This window comes from Gossypium hirsutum, chromosome D01, assembly GCF_007990345.1.
Source record: "Gossypium hirsutum isolate 1008001.06 chromosome D01, Gossypium_hirsutum_v2.1, whole genome shotgun sequence".
Classification (NCBI taxonomy): domain Eukaryota; kingdom Viridiplantae; phylum Streptophyta; class Magnoliopsida; order Malvales; family Malvaceae; genus Gossypium; species Gossypium hirsutum.
In genome coordinates, this window is record NC_053437.1 from 64,720,451 (window position 1) to 64,737,042 (window position 16,592).

The following is a 16,592-nucleotide window of genomic DNA, read 5'->3' on the forward strand; positions in this document are numbered from 1 at the left end:
GTCTCGAGAAAACAACGTGTCACATCCAATGCGTTAGGACACAATGTATTGAATTCTCGATAACGAGCTTTTTATCATTTTTAAAAGAGTAATCTCGATTATTTAAATTCAACGAAGAAAATCGGAACCCAATACGTTAGGGCTCGATTCTCTCGAAGTTCCAAATACCGAGTATTACTCATATTTTTAAAATTTCTTCTTTTTTGAAATCTAGATAAAAATAGTTGTAATGGAATAACAATAATGATGATGTAATTAAAATAATACAAGCAAAGGCTACGAAGTAAAATAAATACAGAGACAAACTAATATAATATACAATCACAAGCATATAAGCAATAAAATTAAAACATTCATTCTAAATAATGAAAATGTAAATGAAGAAATGAACAAAGAAAATGTATAAAACTATAAAAAAATAAAACATACATATATGTGTATATACATAAAATTATGGAAATATAAAAAATATATGTATGTACATATTTTAAAATCATTATAAAATATATATATATAAGTAAACATATACATATATACGTATGTAACTATCATAAAATATAAAAAGTATATATATAGATACATATATATATGAGTCATAGAATATAAATAACATATATAAGATACATATTTAAAATATGAAGAATGTAAGTATATATATATTTATGAAAATAGAATACATATATAGACATGTATATAGATATGTATAAAGTTACGAAATATAAAATATAAGGGTATTAGTATGTGTATATATATATAGACAGATAGATAGATCATAAAAAAATATGGATATTATATATATATAACATGAAAACGCATATATGTATATATAACAAAGATTCCAAATAAAAATAAATGAACAACTTAATAATAACAGTAATAATATTATTTTATAAAAAGGAAATAAACAATAACAAAAGGACTAAATTAAACATTGAAACAAGATTTGGGGTTTAAAATTGCAAATAAAAGGTTCAAGGGCTGGAATGAATCATGCACAAAGTGCAAAGGACTGATCGGACAATATGCCCAAGTCCTGAGGCATAACATTCGTGCGCTGATTAAATTGAATCATGAAGAAATTTCGTGGGGCCAAATTAAAGAAAATAAATAAACAAGCAAAAGGACTAAATTAAAACAATCAACAACGAGGAAGGGCCAAGGGCATAAATAGCCCACTTCATGAAAACGCGCGGATCCCCTCCTACCGGGTCGGGTCGCACGCGGGTCCAGAGGCAGAACGACGTCATTTCGACGCCCATATGCAGTCACAAAACGGCGCCGTTTCTATTATGGTATTTAAGCCCAATTTTCTACAAAAAAATTTCAGCTGTTGTTTGTTTTAAGAAAAATCCAAAAAAAAAAACTTTCCTCCTCCCCTCTCAAACATCCGGCCTTTAGGTCTCCTTAGCGCCGCCATTGCGCCACCGTCGCAAAAGGGGCGTTCTAGTCCCGGTTTTGAGACCCGATCGAAGGCTTTACTCGCATAGCCTGAAGATCAAGAGGCAGGACCCCCTAACTCAAACTTTCGGGGCCGATTTCAACGACGGGCAGACCCCGATGGCAGCGCAACCGAAAGACGAAACGGGTAAGTCCTCCTCTTCCTTTTTATTTTTATCTTTGTTGAACGAATGCAAAAAATATAAACAGAAAAATAAAAATAAACAATAAATGAAGAATAAAGTAAATAAGAAACAAGAACAGAGAAGAATCAATCGGAGTCAACCTTTTGATCTGTTTTTCTTTTTTTCCGATTCAAAAAACGTTGTCTCCTCCCCTTTTTACAGAGATATTGTTTTTGCTTTTATATCCCATTTACATTGTATTTTAGTTGTATTCTTTGCATTATCTGTTGTGTGCTCCGACTTTCTCTGCCATTTTGCAGGTGTTGATGAAGCTAGGCACGGTGGGTGGCGATGGGACAAGGCAGACGGCAGAGGGAGGGATGCGGCGCTAGGTTTGGCTAGGGTTTCGTTTTTCTGAAACCCTAGTTGGGTTTTTAGGGGGAATTGGCTCGGGTTTTGGGTTAGGTTTTAGATGGGTTTGGTTTATTTTGTAATTGGGCTTGTAACGGGTAGTGGGCCACCGGGTAAATGGGCCTGCAACAGCTGCCCCTCTTTGCTCATTGTCATGTAACGAGAATAGAGCAAAGACCAAGAAAGGCCAATTTTGCCCGGTCTCGCCTGTTTTGGACTCGTCGTGGTGCTTTTCTTCTAGTAGCTTCACTCCAGTCCACTGTGTCTTGTTGCTTCAATCCATTCCACTGCACTTCAAGAAGAGATATGACCTGTGGCTTCAATCCATTCTGCTGTAACTCCAGGGGGTAAGGTCCATAATTTTGACCCGCTCCACTGCAACTTCAGGGAGATCGGACTCATATCTTCAACTTGCCCCCTTCACTTCAAGGGGATAAGATTCGTGACTTCAACCTGCTTTACTGCAACTTCAGAGAGACAAGGTTTGTGACTTCGCTTCCGTCTATTCCACTACAACTTTAGGGGAATAAGATTAGACATGATAAGATTGCTATCTACTGTCCGCTCCGCTACAACTTTAGGGGGGCATGACTTGTTGTTTTCAGTCTATTCCACTGCATCTTCAGGGAAATAAGACTTGATGCGATCTACTCTGCTGTAACTTCAGGGAGATAAGATCATTTATTTTAATCCGCTCCACTGTAACTTCAGGGAGATAGGATAGTGTCTTCAATCTGCTCCGCTGTAATCTCAGGGAGATAAGATTTCTGGCCTCAATCTGCTCCACTGTAACCTCAGGGAGATAAGATCTGAAATTCTTTAGTCTGTTCCACTGTAATCTCAGGGAAATAAGACCTGGTGCGATCTGCTCTACTGTAACTTCAGAGAGATAAGATCCTTTAATCCGCTCCACTGTAATCTCAGGGAGATAGGATTACTATATTCAATCTGCTCCGCTGTAATCTCAAGGAGATAAGATCTGCAATTCTTTGGTCTGTTCCATCGTAATCTCAGGGGAATAAGACCTTTTATAATGAACCTAATTATGCTTAATGATTAAGATGACATTATCAAAATGAAACAAATGCTCCTAACTAGATGTGTATGAATGACATGCAAAATGTCATGAAAACGATTCCTTAATGCTTAGGTTATCATCACACAAAAGCTTATTAAGGCTTTATCACTGACGCGCTACACCGCCTTCTTGCTCGGTTAGCATATCCAAAGAAACACTTAATCTGATTGCCCCCCACTGTGCACGTCAAAGTTCAATCCACTGGGACATAAAATTTGTGCCATCAATCTCCCACTGTAACCCAAGGGTGGAAAGGTATGGCTTTTCTCAATCTTCTCCTATCGCAATTCAATGACATTGAATGTGAAACTCTTTGGTCCTTTACCTCATCCCCGAGGTGTCATACCAAATGCTCATGCACAAATGCAAAATTTTCTTCTCCTAGAAGACCTTTTCTTCTTGCCTGGTAAACATCGCTTTTTGGTTCATTGAAGCTTTGCCACCAACACGACATCTTGTCATTTTGTTCAATCAATGTTTAGACAACAAAATCTGAAAAGATAGTCTTTAACTTAGACTCTTCCTTCTTAGATATTTCCAACCTTTAAAATTGGCGTGTTCTAAACAATAGTCCTGTTTCAGGTTCCTATATTATTTAGAACTTTTCAGAGTAATATGCAAAACTTCCTTTGTGAACGTTTTATTAGTCCATTAATCATTATTCCAATGCAACATGTTTGCAAAAAGGTCATAACAATGGATAAGAATAAAGTTGGTTCTGATCATAACTCAAATAAAACATCAAAGATGGCGAAAGAAAGGTAACAAAGAAGTGGATTGAGAATGTGTATTTTCACAAAAAGAAAGGAAGAAAGAATGTATTTTCAAGAATACACATAAGAACTAGGTGCCCCAGTTATCGCAGATTGAGTTTCTCTGTACAAACTTTCCGAAGACCCTTCTGAGTTTGACAGGTGTTCAGGAGATCTGCAATACTCTGTCAATGTTCAAGACGTTGCATATCCTTTCTTGTTGGTTCAAGTAAAGGAAGATCATCATATCCCCCCGATCAAAATTTGATCCGCTCAAGTCCTGATGTTCCAATCCTGCCCAATACTTGAGTCGCCCTTTTCGGGTTTTCGACTCAAGCCCTCTTTGGTCTCAAAGTGCCCTTTACGGGTTTTCACCTTAGACTCTCCAAAGTCCTTTTCTTTTTTTTTTTAGGAAGCAAAGCGCCCTTCACGGGTTTTCACTTTGGTTCCGCTTTCTTTCAAGTGAAGTATTTCTTGACGGAATCTGCGTTTACAGGATTTGGTAGACTTTTGCCATCCATCTCGCATAGGATCAAAGCTCCACCGGAAAAGGCCTTCTTTACAACATAAGGGCCTTCCCAATTTGGCATCCATTTTCCTCTAAAATCTTTTTGCATAGGAAGAATCTTTTTTAGTACCAAGTCCCCTTCGCGAAATTCTCGGGGGCGAACCTTTTTATTATAAGCTCGCATCATTCGTTTCTGGTACATTTGCCCATGGTGAATAGCCCTTAGCCTCTTTTCCTCTATTAGGTTCAACTGATCGTACCGAGATTGGATCCAATCGGCTTTATCCAACTGTAGCTCAGATAACACCCGTAGAGAAGGGATTTCAACTTCAATGGGTAATACTGCCTCCATTCCATAAACCAGAGAAAAAGGCGTTGCCCCAGTAGAAGTTTTAACAGATGTTCGATAGGCAAGGAGAGCAAATGATAATTTCTCATGCCAATCCTTGTAGGTTTCAGTCATTTTCCCCACAATCCTTTTAATGTTTTTATTGGCCGCCTCCACTGCACCATTCATTTTTGGACGATACGGCGATGAGTTATGATGCTTAATTTTAAATTTGCTACAAACTTCAGCTATTGTGCTATTATTCAAGTTCATCGCATTGTCAGATATGATCCTCTCAGGCATTCCATATCGACAAATGATCTCCTTCTTCAAGAATTTGCTGACTACTGCTTTCGTGACATTTGCATATGAGGCAGCCTCCACCCACTTGGTAAAGTAATCAATTACTACGAAGATGAAGCGATGCCCATTAGAAGCCTTTGGTGATATTGGCCCAATAACATCCATACCCCACATGGAAAACGGCCAAGGAGAGGTCATACGTGAAGAGGTGAAGGGGGCGCGTGTATTTTGTCTCCGTAAATTTGGCATTTGTGGCACTTCCTGGCATGATCAATACAATCTCCTTCCATGGTGGGCCAATAGTACCCAAATCTCATGATCTGTCTGGCCATCGTGAAACCACTGGCGTGCGTCCCACAAATACCCTCATGGACTTCTTCCAAAATTTTCTTGGCTTCCACAGTATCCACACATCTTAACAGTACTTGATCCTTCCTTCTTTTATATAACACTTCTCCATCTAAGACATATTCAATGGCTATCTTTCTCAGAGTTCTTTTGTCATTCTCTGTCGCTTGATCAGGGTATTCCCGATTCTTTACATATTGTAGGATACTCTGATACCAAGGACAATCATCTTTTCCCTCCTCCTCAATATTGCAGCAATTAGCTGGGGTCTCAGAGATACTCATCTGAACAGGCCTCATTGCCTCAAGTCTATTCACCTGAATCATCGAAGCTAGAGTAGCTAATGCATCAGCCATTTGGTTTTCCTCCCGTGGGAGGTAATAGAAGGTGATATCGTCAAACTCCTCAGCCAATTCAAGAACTAGTTTTCTATAACCGATTAGCTTAGGATCTCTAGTCTCCCACTCCCCTTTGAGTTGGTATATCACCAACGCTGAATCCCCGTATACTCTCAGTACTTTGATGTTCCGTTCAATGGCTGCACGAATGCCCATAATACATGCTTCATATTCTGCCATGTTATTTGTACAATCGAAGTCCAACTTGCTAGCAACAGGATAATGATCTCCACTTGGGGATACCAAAACTGCCCCAACTCCATTACCCGTAGCATTTGAAGCTCCATCAAAATTTAGCTTCCATACATGGTCCATTTGAGGATTTTCTTCAGTATTCGCCACATACATCAAGTCCTCGTTTGGAAAATCGAAGTTCAAAGATTCATAGTCCTCCAAGGCTCTACTAGCTAGGAAATCGGCTATTGCACTTCCCTTTATGGCCTTCTGACTGACATATACTATATCAAATTCTGAGAGCAAGATCTGCCATCTAGCCATTCTCCCGTTCAAAGCAGTCGATTCCATCATATACTTTAAAGGATCTAACTTTGAAATCAGCCAAGTCGTGTGATACAACATATACTGCCTCAGTCTTCGGGTCGCCCAGATTAGAGCACAACACAACTTCTCAATTGATGAGTACCTCATTTCGCAATCGGTAAATTTCTTACTGAGGTAGTATATTGCCCTTTCTTTCTTTCCCGTCTCATCATGTTGGCCCAATACGCATCCCATGGAATTCTCCAACACTGTTAGATACAATATCAATGGCCTATCTGGACTTGGAGGTGATAAGACTGGGGTATTAGCCAAGTACTGCTTTATCTTATCGAAAGCCTTCTGACACTCTTCATCCCATTCACCCGGATTATGTTTCTTTAAGAGCCGGAATACTGGATCACATTTCTCTGTCAGTTGTGAGATGAACCGAGCAATGTAATTCAGCCTCCCTAGGAAACCTCGAACCTCCTTCTGAGTGCGCGGGGGAGGTAAATCTCGTATTGCCTTTACTTTGTCTGGGTCAACCTCGATCCCCTTTTTGCTAACTATGAAGCCTAATAACTTCCCTGATCTGGCTCCAAACGTGCATTTGGCCGGGTTAAGCTTGAGCTGGAATTTCTTTAATCTCAAAAATAACCTTTTCAAGACCTGAACATGCTCTTCTTCCGATCTAGACTTTGCGATCATATCGTCAACATAGACTTCGATCTCCTTGTGCATCATGTCGTGAAACAAAGTCACCTAGCTCTTTGATATGTTGCTCCCGCATTCTTCAATCCGAAGGGCATTACCTTGTAACAGAATGTTCCCCATAAGGTAATGAATGTGGTTTTCCTCATGTCTCCAGGATGCATCTTTATTTGATTGTATCCAGAGAAACCATCCATGAAAGAAAACAATGAATAGCCCGCCGTGTTATCTACCAAAGTATCAATGTGAGGCAGTGGAAAGTTGTCCTTTGGACTAGCCTTGTTCAAATCCCTATAATCCAACACATTCGTACCTTTCCATCTTTTTTTGGAACAGGGACGATGTTGGCTACCCAATCCGAATACTTGACCTCTTGTAAGAATCCAGCGTCGAATTGTCTTTTGACTTCTTCTCTTATTTTCAACACAATGTCAGGTCTCATTCTCCTGAGCTTCTGTTGAACGGGTTTACAATCCTCCTTTATGGGCAGACGATGCACCACAATGTTAGTACTTAGCCCAGGCATATCTTGGTACGACCACGCGAAAACATCCTTGAATTCTCGGAGCAAATTAATGAGGTCTTGCCTTGTCTTTGCGGTGATTTCAGTTCCAATTTTCACCTCCTTTCCATCCTCTAGGCTCACTATTTCTAATGATTCCCTATGAGGTAGGATATGCTTATCCTCTTGTTCCACCATTCTTAACAAGTCCGGAGATGCATCATAATCTTCGTCATTTTCAAAGTCGCAGGATTCCTCTAAACACACTTCTTGCTCAAAAATAGGCTCCGCGTTTGAGGCAGCGTCACTCATGTCATTGATATCTGAAGACCTATGAGGGCATATCAAAGAATATACCAAGAATATAAATTTATGAATATGTTTGTGCAAAAGAATTACAAATGAAAGAATTATTTGTAAGACAATCAACCAAATAAAAATATGAAAGGAAAAAAAATGACTGATTGAGATGAACGTAGACACGTATTTCATTAAAATAATGATATTTAGGCCCAATGCCTATTTCACAAAAGATTTCATATCGTTTCTAGGCCAACAAACAACAGGAATGTTTTGAGCATTACTCTGAATAAGCCCTAAAGACTACAGGGATTTCTTCAGCAGTCCAATTGTTTAGCTCGCTTCCAGGCTCATAAGGGCAGATCTCCAACAAAGCCCTCCTTTCCGTTGCTTCTATGGCGTTGGTATAAACATTTTCCAACATTCCTCCCATGCCGCTACCGGACACTCCACATTCAGAATGAATAAATCCTCCCGACACAAAAGATGTAGATATGTGGGGAAAGGTTAAAGGCTCACACTTAGCTTCATGTCCATTCAAACGCGCCCTTCTTCTCTCTTGTCTCTTCTCTACTTCTTTCTTCTTCTGTTTCATGTCTGGCTTGTACCCTAAACCAAATCTATCAAACTTTTCCTTCGGCATTGGTGCCTCAATCCTTCCCTGAAGATATTTTCCCAATCCTTTCCCGGGCAAGGCTCCTCTTCCTACCATCAATCGCAATCCCATCTCAGTGGTCCTGGATATTTTCGGTACTGGAATTCTATTTCCCTCCGCAATAAACATCGCGTTCACAAATTCTAACGACCGAAAAGAACATTCTAGTGCTTCATCGTTGATGTCCACATAAGGTGCATCGCTAGTCATCATTGCGATAATATCCTCCTCTGCATCTATTGTTACCAAACGATCCTCCGATACCAACTTCACCTTCTGATGTAATGATGAAGGTACTGCCCCTGCTGAGTGTATCCACGGTCTCCCCAATAGACAGTTGTAGGAGGGTTTAATATCCATTACCAAGAAATCCACCTCATAAGTGACTGGGCCAATCCTTAATGGCACCTCAATTCTCCCCATAACCTCCTTTTTTGTTCCATCAAATGCCCTTACTATGCTCTGGCATGCTTTCATGTGCGAACTGTCTATTGGTAATCGACTAAGAGTGGACAAAGGCAATACATTTAGTGCAGATCCATTATCAACCAAGGCCCCCGGGAGTGTGTACCCTTTGCATCGGACAGTAACGTGCAGGGCTTTAGTAGAACTCTTCCTCCGGATGGTATTTCATCATCATTGAAGAAGATAAAATTGTCAGCACCAATATTGTTGATCAACCGATCCAACTTGTTTACCGAAATATCGTCAGCCACATATGTTTCGTTTAGCACCTTTAAGAGTGCATTCCGATGTACTTCTGAGTTTAAGAGTAAAGCTAATACCGAAATGCGGGCTGGCTGTTTGTGCAGTTGCTCCACAACACTGTATTCGCTGTGTTTCAAAAACTTCAAAAACTCCTTTGCCTCCTCTTCTTTTATTGGTTCATTTACCAATGGCTCAACTTCTACTGCTTTCCCTTTCCTCTGCTCTTTCTTCCAATCCTCTTCCCTGGGCGACTCTGCTTGAGCGTCATATCCTTTTCCATTGCGCGCGTAAGAACCTATTTCCTGATTTCTTTCTGCTTCTTTTCCCAAAATGGTCACATTACACCCGTAATTCCACGGCACCATTTTGTTATCTTATAAGAGAAATTTGATGGTTTCTGGATTACAATTTTCGGTGTTACCTGAGCCCTAACCTCATTACCCTTAGGGCGTGAGATAATGACCACAGGATGATTTATTTTTGGAGCCTTTGTTCCCAACTCTGTCGCGCATATGCTCCTCATTTCTTTCACATCTTCATAAAACCTCATCTCCTTGTTATCCATCATGCTTTGAACCAAGGCCTTGAATCCTTCACATTCTTGGATTTCATGCCCTGTTTCATGGTGAAATTCACAATAATTTCCCATCTCATGCCCTTTCTCAGAATCTGAAATAACCAACCCTCTTTTCGCCATTTCTTTCCAGACCCGTTTCAATGGAGTTTTTACTTCAGCAATGTCAGTCTTGACTTCTTCTCCCGTACCTTCGCTAACTATATTCACCCCCTTATCTGCGTGATTAGGTAACGGATTCTTTGCGTTAGGTGAGTCGTCAAGTTTGACAACACCTAAATTGATAAGTCCTTCTACTACCTTCTTGAAGGCCGTACAATTTTCTATCGAGTGCCCAGAAATTCCCGCATGATAATCACATTGCGCGTTCGTATCATACCATTTTGGATACGGGGGTTGTAGAGGACTCAAGTAACGAGGAGCAACAACATGTGCATCGAATAAAGTCTGATACAACTCCTTGTATGACATCGGGATTGGCGTGAATTGGGGCTTTTCAGTAGTTTGCCTAGCTCCCGACTCTTGTCTTGATGATCCCTGTTGATTAGCAACCACTTTCTTTGGCTGATTCACGGTAATTGACCTACCATAAGTATTCACATTATTCACTTCATTTTCTCTTTTCCTCGGGGGTGCCCTCCTATTATTTTCTCCTCCATCTATTTTTCCACTTTTAATGGCATGCTCAATCATTTCACCATTCATGATTATATCTGAGAAATTTCTTGAAGCGCTTCCCAACATGTGAGTGATGAACGGGGCTTTCAAAGTATTAATAAAAAGCGTCGTCATCTCTTTTTCCAAAAGCGGTGGTTGCACCTGAACCGCCACCTCTCCCACCTCTGCGCATATTGTCTGAAGCTTTCGTTCGATTTCTTCTCTAAATTTTGCAGAGTTATCCTGTCAGGCATCATTTCTGAGACATGATTGTATTGTCTCAAGAAAGCCTGTGCTAAATCCCTCCAAGTAGCAATTTTAGCTCGGCTCAGCTGATTGTACCACTTTGACGCCGCTCCCGTAAGACTTTCCTGAAAGCAATGTATTAATAATTGATCATTATTAATATGCCCCGTCATTCTTCTACAAAACATAGTAATATGGGATCCTGGGCAACTAGTCCCGTTGTATTTCTCGAATTCCGGCATCTTAAATTTGTAAGGGAGCACCAAGTCCGGAACCAAGCTCAGATCCTTTGCATCTGTTCCATAGCTTTCGATGCTTTCTATTGCCCTAAACTTCTCTTCTATCCATTTCCATTTCTCCTCAAATTGTTTTGGAAATTCCTCCTTCGCCTTGTCCTTTTCAACCATCTCGTCAAGATCTGGGACCGCAATATTATTCGGGCTATCACCGGGATTAAAGCCCGCTCCGGGTTGAAAATTCATTGGGATTGAAGCATCGCCTTGGAACTGCTGGGGTCTAACCGACACAGAGGGTCTCCGCGAATGCAGCTCAGTCTGTACTTGCGCATGCGGAGGCGTGAAACCTGGAGGATAAAGTGGTTCACCATTGTTTTCTTCTTCACTAACAATCACAGGACCTTTACCCTTATCTACTCCCTTCAATAATTGCGTCATCTTAGCCACCAGATCATTTTGGGACTCCTCCATCTTTTGCACCATGTCACGCTGAATCTTTTCTATTTGCTCTTTCATTTGCGCCTGCAACTGGTCTTGCATTTCTTTTTGAAGTCGCTCTAGCTTCTCCAACCTTTGGTCCATAATTTTTGCCTTAGCTCGGGTGCCGTAACTTTGTTGGTTTTCCAGGTTAACTGAAATGATTTTATTCGATTAGGTTTTTTTAATGGTCATTAATGCATATGATGTGATGCAATGCATGAAAAGAATGCAAAGAAAAGAGGCACTGATTCTAATTCAACTTCATTAGAAAACTTTACTAGATAAAGAGCTTCTTTACATAAAATAGACTACATATACGGCTTTGCCCTCACACTCAAAGCCTTAACCTTTCTAAGAAGCCAAGCTAATTCTCGGCCCCTGTCCGACTCTGACTCATACTTCAAACTTAATAGATCAGCCTGAACCGCTAGAGTCTGCAGATGATCAGCTACTTCGCGCACTTGAGCCACCGCCTCTCCCATAATATAATCTCTTTCTCTAATCTGCTCTTGAGACCGACGGAATTGTCTTTGCCACTGCTCATTATTTTCTTCCAGAAGCTCTATCCGGATTTCACTATTTTGCAATGCATTCTCTAGCCCTCCTATTTGTCCTTTTAATTCTTCAATTTTGTCTAAGCTCGCCCTTAATTCAACCGTAGCATTACGATTACAGTACTGGTGAAGCGATCTTTCTAGTTCAGTTATCCGACCTTCAACTCCGTCTTCTCGTCTTGGCAAACTAGTAGACTCTTTCCCAAGGCGACTTCTCGAGCCCGAGTATCCTGAAATTTCTTTTCCCATTGATTAGCTCTCGTCTTTTCCTCCTAATTTCTTGTCGCCATGTTCTGGCGCTTTACCCAAGCCAGCAGTTCTTACCGACCTGCGCAACTTCTTGTAATCTGTCTTCAGGCTGTCTAAATCTTCTTCTGCTTTGTTCTTTCCTTTTCTCAATTTATGGCCTCTAATCTTTGAATGTCCACATCCAGTCCTAACTGCATTTTTTCTTCCTCTAGTTGTTCTATCTTCTTCCCCAATTCTAAACTCCTTTTTTCAAATTCTTGTTTGATGATTTCCATCTCAGAAGGCAAAACTTGTAAGCGTTCCTCTAAAGATCGAGCAGTTTCTGAATTTGACGCCGGGATGTTGTCGTTGATCCTTTGATCACGCCACTGACCATACTCGGGGGTAATTGTCGGACCCACGGCTAAGATCTTCATTCGACGAGTCTGGTTCCAGCACTAGATATTTCTCGAACCTTCTTCTTGTAATTGTCCTCCCTATAGGAAAATCACTATAAGCCAACCCCTGCGTTGCTGGTATGAATTGTCGTGATCTATACTGTCTTGATACGAGTAGAGGAGCATATCCGATAGCTCCCCATATCCCGAGCAGCGGAACCCAGTCAAAATCTCCACATCGGTACAATATCTCATCGGGAATTAACCAAGGAGCCCTCCATTCAATATCTTCATCCTGGAGATTCTGGAGTATCTCTATCCATTTTTCTTCTGAAATATCATCCCGTCTTGGCGTGGCCACCAATTCTCCTAGAGGGGAGTAGTTATCAGAGATACCCGATAAGAGACCTTTTCGACTTTCCAGAAGTGGCTATGGAACCATGCCAATAAGAGCTGCGCGCATCCAATAAACCTTCCCTCCCCTGCTTTCCGACACGCACTCAAGGATCTAAAGTTTCAGCGAGTATTGCCGGAACCGGTGTAACCCTTTACTAAGCCGATCGAACAAATCAGATACAGCCTCGTCTATGTGTCCTAAGCTTTGGGGAAAACCACTAGTCCATAGATACCTAAAGCGAAGACATCGACCCTTTTCTTTAAGTCAGGATGTACAAGCACCAAGTCTCGCAAACTTTTCCAAGGAACACATTTACTGTCGCCCTTCTGTTGGATCCGGGCAGCGACCCACTGCTCGCTCATCCCAGTGATGTTCATTAATTTCTTTAACAACGGAGGGACACAAGCAGCTCTGGAATAAGCCTTGTCGACTTGAATCTTTGGGCACCGAAGCAAGGTCGTATATTCCTCCACAGTAGGCGTCAAATCTACTTTCCCAAAAGTGAAACAACTGTAGGCAGGATTCCAAAACTGAGCAAGGGCTCGGAACAAATACTTGTCCACTTTGACACTAAGCAGATAAGGTAGGTCACCGTAGTTACAACAGAACAGCTGCTTGGCCTCGACATCCCATTGATCCCAGACTTCTTTCATTTCTCGAAGGTCATTCTGGATTACACCGATACGGGTAAAATCCCACAATTCTGACACGTACCCTTCGGTAAGACTATCGCCTTTCTCTTGTTGTGTCGTTTCAGCCCATATTCGCACAGCCGCATTATCCTCTACTTTATCAACAACCCCTTTTCCATGATAAGCTTTCTACCAAGAAACTGAATGTAAATCGACACCTCTTTTAGAATGAAGATGCCATGCAATCACAAATAAAGTAAATTAGCATTAAACACAGAATAAGATTTAAAATAAGCGACAATAAATACAACATTCATTTAGGTAAGCACTAAAATTTGGAGTAGCTCCACTTAGGTCAGTTCCTATGGCTCATTACATGTGGTTTGGTTCTAAAGTAGAGTACCTGAACCAGCAGATTCCTCGATCCTCACCCATTATAGGCTCATACGGACCAAGTTCGATTCAGGGGATACATTTCCCTATGGCCATGCGGAGATGAAAATCTCACGAAGACATAGGTACGATATATCCCGAAAGCGATTCACTATCCCATGCGGAGGTGAAAACCTCACGAAGGCGTAGCTTCTCACTCCCACTTAAAGGTGTGACCAACGGTCATGCAATGCAATGCGGAAAGATACCAAAATTTAACAAACAGAGCAATATAACCCCAATGGTGATGATTATGATAAGATAGATAAAATGCGATGAAAGGATCGTAATTTAAACCAAATTTAATTTTTGACAAAAGACAAAAAGTAATCACCACGTGGCTTGACCCTCTTATCGGTTCCCCAGTGGAGTCGCCAAGCTGTTGACACCATTTTTTGGATGAAAAAAACGGGATCGACTTGGGTTTTGACGAAAACGAAAAAACGGGAGTCGCCACCAATCCTTTTTAATGAGGTGTGATTGGATCACCTCAAAAACTGGTTGTTTCTAATAAATGATTTAATTTTATTAAACAACGATTTTGGTCCACGAAATTCAGAAAACGGGTTCGGGAGTCGGTTACGTACGAGGAAGGATTAGCACCCTCGTAAGCCCAAAATTGTACCTAGTTGATTAGTTATGTCTTGATGTCGAAATTGATACTTAAAAATTTTAAAAATACGATCTTGATTAAACGTTAAGAAATTTTTTGAGAAAGAAGCACATTTCACGTTAATTGAGAAATAGACGTCATATCCAGTGAGTTAGGATACAATATCTCGAATTCTCGATGCGTAAAAATGCTTGTTTAAAAGACATTTTAGCTATCTCGGATTTAAAAAGGAGATCACGACCAGTAAATTAGGACGCGATTTTTTTAATTCCCGATATCATTTAAAACTTGAGTTTAAAAAAATTCGTGTAATAAAGTTTAAAAGAATATTAAATTGTTTAAATCAAATGAAGAAATCGCAACCCAATACGTTAGGGCACAATTTCTCAAAATATTAAACATTGAATACTGCATTTATTTCGAAAAAAAAACCTCGTCTCGAGAAACAACGTGTCACATCCAATGCGTTAGGACACAACGTATTGAATTCTCATAACGAGCTTTTTATCATTTTTAAAAGAGTAATCTCGATTATTTAAATTCAACGAAGAAAATCGGAACCCAATACGTTAGGGCTCGATTCTCTCGAAGTTCCAAATTCCGAGTATTACTCATATTTTTAAAATTTCTTCTTTTTTGAAATCCAGATAAAAATAGTTGTAATGGAATAACAATAATGATGATGTAATTAAAATAATACAAGCAAAGGCTACGAAGTAAATAAATACGAGACAAACTAATATAATATACAATCACAAGCATATAAGCAATAAAATTAAACATTCATTCTAAATAATGAAAATGTAAATGAAGAATGAGCAAAGAAAATGTATAAAACTATAAAAAAATAAACATACATATATGTGTATATACATAAATTATGGAAATATAAAAATATATGTATGTACATATTTAAATCATTATAAATATATATATAAGTAAACATATACATATATACGTATGTAACTATCATAAAATATAAAAGTATATATATAGATACATATATATATATGAGTCATAGAATATAATAACATATATAAGATACATATTTAAAATATGAAGAATGTAAGTATATATATATTTATGAAATAGAATACATATATAGACATGTATATAGATATGTATAAAGTTACGAAATATAAAATATAAGGGTATTAGTATGTGTATATATATATAGACAGATAGATAGATCATAAAAAAAATATGGATATTATATATATATATAACATGAAAACGCATATATGTATATATAACAAAGATTCCAAATAAAAAATAAATGAACAACTTAATAATAACAGTAATAATATTATTTTATAAAAAGGGAAATAAACAATAACAAAAGGACTAAATTAAACATTGAAACAAGATTTGGGGTTTAAAATTGCAATAAAAGGTTCAAGGGCTGGAATGAATCATGCACAAAGTGCAAAGGACTGATCGGACATATGCCCAAGTCCTGAGGCACAACATTCGTGCGCTGATTAAATTGAATCATGAAGAAATTTCGTGGGGCCAAATTAAAGAAAATAAATAAACAAGCAAAAGGACTAAATTAAACAATCAACAACGAGGAAGGGCCAAGGGCATAAATAGCCCACTTCATGAAACGCGCGGATCCCCTCCTACCGGGTCGGGTCGCACGCGGGTCCAGAGCAGAACGACGTCGTTTCGACGCCCATAGCATCAAAACGGCCCGTTTCTATTATGTATTTAAGCCAATTTTTACAAAAAATTCAGCATGTTTGTTTTAGAAATCCAAAAAAACTTTCTCTCCCCTCTCACATCGCCTTAGTCTCCTTAGCGCGCCATTGCGCCACCGTCGCAAAGGGCGTTCTAGTCCCGGTTTGAGACCCGATCGAAGCTTTACTCGCATAGCCTGAATCAGAGCAGACCCTAACTCAAACTTTCGGGCGATTCAACGACGGCAGCCCATGCAGCGCACGAAACGAACGGTAAGTCCTCCTCTTCCTTTTTATTTTATCTTTGTTACGAATGCAAAAATATAAACAGAAAATAAAAATAAACATAATGAAGAATAAGTAATAAGAACAGAACAGAGAAGAATCAATCGGAGTCAACCTTTTGATCTGTTTTTCTTTTT